Source organism: Rutidosis leptorrhynchoides, unplaced genomic scaffold, assembly GCF_046630445.1.
Source record: "Rutidosis leptorrhynchoides isolate AG116_Rl617_1_P2 unplaced genomic scaffold, CSIRO_AGI_Rlap_v1 contig465, whole genome shotgun sequence".
NCBI classification, from domain to species: domain Eukaryota; kingdom Viridiplantae; phylum Streptophyta; class Magnoliopsida; order Asterales; family Asteraceae; genus Rutidosis; species Rutidosis leptorrhynchoides.
The window spans coordinates 41,339-45,444 of NW_027266698.1; positions in this window are offsets into that span (position 1 = coordinate 41,339).

Below are 4,106 nucleotides of genomic sequence, written 5' to 3' on the forward strand. Positions count from 1 at the left end.
TTCTTCATCAGGTGCCAAACTACATAGTTGTTTTACAGAACATATATATAAATGTATATATATTAAGCAGAATTCAGATTATAATTAATATATATAACCATGAATCATCATACATACCGAGTTCGGGAAGTCAAAGTCTATTGTGTACTCGTGGACGATCCATGGGGATTGATCAGTCTCCGATTTGAGTTTGTATTTGGATTTGGATACACCTTTGGTCTTGTAAGAAATTCTAGCTAACTGGTAAGACAATATCTTCATTACACCTTTAACACCTTCTCGAGTTGTGAAAATTTTAACGATACCAATGACTTTTCGATAAGCGTTAGGGGTAGTACTTTTAAAACTTTCACGTTTTACATCTTTTTGCAGCTCACAAAAGAAGAACCGATCGTTCTCCAACGATGTTTCAACTGAAAGACCTGAATATATATACATATTGAAGCAGAAAATAATGAATAAATGCAAAACTAATCCAAAAATTATCACCAAATACATATATAAACAAAATTAAGTCACTATTCACGTAACTCTCACGGTTCAAGCTTGTTACAATCATCAATGGTCGATTGTTTCATCGAGCTCATTCAAATGGTCCCCGAATACTCTATTTCTTAGGTAGTGATCGATCAACTCATCAATGGTTGGACATAATCTTAGGCCAACTTTGCCCTCCATATTAATTAACAAGAAGAGTATCGAGGTCTAAGAGATAGAGACGGGAAGTAATAAGAGTCTAGCTAACACAGAGAGAAGAGCATACCAAATGTTTAGTACATATATAGTAGAAAGATTATCATACCAAAATACATAAATCATTGCTAGCTTTAAATAAAAAATGGTAATTTTTCATAGGAACATTTGTAACCAACAATTAAAAGTCAATGCTTTTCATCAAATCGCAAATTATAATCTTCTATACTTTTTGACATCAAGGCACTATGACATTTCAACTTAACTGTGCTAAACCAACTATAAATAAATTTGAATTTGCCAAGAAATCTAAATTCACTACGCAGTTGGTTGTGAATGATCAAAACATCGCTACTCCAAACAAAGAAAGGAAAATAATTGAAATATATATGCAAAGTTTTAAAGATCGATTACGACCGACGATAATTACATTCAAAAATGAGCAAAGTATCTAATTCTTATTATCAACCCAAAGATAAGTTACGGAAAATCCAATATTAGTTCTAAGACGAACTCAAAAGACCCTTAAAGTTACGGAGCTCTTTCAATAAAAAAACTAATGGTTACCTTTGTATAGCTTCAACTAAGATTGTCGACTTTCAAACCCTAATGTATAGCTTGGCAATCGATTGTCGAGCGTCGATTGGCGAGAAATTCTTTGAAAGTGGAGTACTTGACGATTGTTGAGCTTCAGAGAGAGGGTTTGTCCAACTTCAAAGAAAAAGTGAATTATTTTTGAATAAAAAGAGAACTTTAATTAATATTGAAAAATGAAATGTTGATTGGCGCGCGTATCAAATTTTAACTAAGCAATTTTTTTTTTTGAAAATACCTGTCACCAAACGACGACATTTTACTACGCCACGGTTTTAAAGTTTAATCCGGCACGATTTATGCAACGGTTTTATGTCGTCTTAAGCCTCTACGTTCTCTAAACCTTGGCCAAACACTATGCTTCACCACATAAATCGATCTAGTTTCTATCTCGAAACTATGTACCTACATTAGATTATCCTTCACTAGCATGGTCAATTGGGTTTCAATTCCAATAAAATATCATGAAGGAAAATTATATAAGAAGACAAACTAAATTACATAAGAAATTTTATTTAATATTGAATCCATAACACAAATCCGAGTTGATTGATAAAGGTTATACAAACTACTAGTTTTCTGATATCTTTCGTCATCGTTTCTTCGGCAATTCTGGGATCTTCCTTCATTATATTTTTTCATCGTTTCTTCGACATTTCTGGGATCTTCATTAGAAACTTCTGATACATCTTTATTAGACCAAACTCGTTTATTTGGTGGAGATCAAAGTTTCAGTTTGCATTTTCTTAGAATCTGGATTGCTTCCTTCAGAATCTGGGTTGCTTCCTATTCATTCCTCCCATTCATCCCTTTATTTTAAAGGATACTGAAAAATCACATGTGGGCATCAAGAGATGTATTAAAGCTGACTCTAGCTGATCTCAGAGCTCCAATTCATCTCATTCATTCTTTTGTTAGAAGACGGAGTACTTGAGCTCATCGGTTCTTAACAAGAAAAGGATCAATGTGTATAATTGTCCCCTTCTAGTTGTCGAGGACCTGAACGCTAGCGTACAAGAAGACCTACAAACGGCATGGGGCAGTTACAATCGAGTGCAGTATTGGCATATATTTGGACAGCGCCAAAGAAGCAATTGATGATGTAGGATGTAGACTTTCTCGATTAGGCCAATTACGCGAAGGAAGATATTGGGATGAGTGGTAAAGAACACATGAATTGGGATGGAATATTGGCATGTATTTGGAAACATCACACAATTTACTTACTTGAAATGTGAAGTACCGTAAACTGGGATGATGTCTCCAAATGTACGCCAATACTTCACTCGACCTCTACATCCTTTACCACCCATTACCATACCTTCTCTTAGCATAATTCACCTATTCAGTCTGATATTCCCACATCACCATTGCTTTCTCATGCATGACCTTAACGAGTATATGGCTGCAATGAAAGAAAAATTTGAAGGTCAGTGCCAAAAAATGTGATTTGGAAATGAAACCCAATTAAAATATAATGAAACATAAAGTAGAAAGCAGTATTACTTACCAAATATGGTACATTATAGTTAGCTTCAATTGTAAATACAATCCTAAAATCAGGATGACTAGCCTTGAAGGATTTAACAACTTCACATACTGATCTTCACCTTAGCGAGTGTATGGCTGCGATAACAAAAAAATTTGAAGGTCAGTAGCAAGAAATGTGAATTGCAAATGAAATCTAATTAAAATATAATAAAACAAAGAAAGTAGTATTACTTACATTGCATACAACCGTCGCTCATTTGAATATGACTGAAAGATTTCAGTCACACGGTGGCTATTTGGAGTGACGGGCAGTAGCTGCCTCTCCTGGAAAAGTGGATAGAGAGTTCTTGTACCTTACTCCAATGCCTCTTCACACGGTGACTATTTGGGGTAACAGGGAAATAGTTGATGACTATTGATCCAACCTTTGGATCAAGAAACTGATGAACTATATGTCAACCGTTTTAACCTAGTGTACCCTACCCCAATGCATCTGCACTCAAATGTAATGGAGGCAGCTGCTACTGCTTCAATTTAAGAAAAAAGGTAATTTACTTTTTGGAATAATCGAAGACGAACTATTGAACTACTCTCAGAATCTTAGCGAGGAAGACCATGTATGGCTTTGAGGTCATTCCAACCCATAGCAGTCGAAATATATCCCCTACTGCTATTTTCTCGTCCTTACAAAATAATCCCCACTCATGGCCTGATATATTACTGGAATGATTGTCCTCCATGATGACCTTCAGCTCACATATGTAAACCCTCGACCTGAAAAAAGTCAAACTAGAAAGACGTGATCAACAACAAGTCCGAACCGTTGGAACACTCTAGGTTGGAGCACCTATAAAGAAAAATAAATAAAAATATTAAAAAAATATCTATGGTATATATACGTAACAGATCAATTAATATGAAAGGACGTTAAGAACATACCAATGGTGCTTGTTCTATAACATGTCTGTGGGTCAAATGACCACCGAAGAAGATATTCTTCACAGCCTCTTTTAAAAACCGCGACTCATTACCGTCGAGATCTCTCGCAATAGAGTTCAGGTCAAAATATTCCAGGGAGTCACTCGAGTAGTGAGATTCTCACCCTCCACTGCCAAAGAGAGTAAATCAACGGATCAGAAAGTTTTTTACAATCTATACATAGCAAAAAAAAGAGTTCCATTAATGTCAAATCGATAGCAAAAAAGAGTGATACAGAGTAAATGCAAAGGAATTAAACCAACAACAGTTAATCATAGAGTAACTCGACGAAAATAGAGATTTTCGTCCAGTTCATTCATCCAAATCAAACAACATGAGAGTAAATCAAT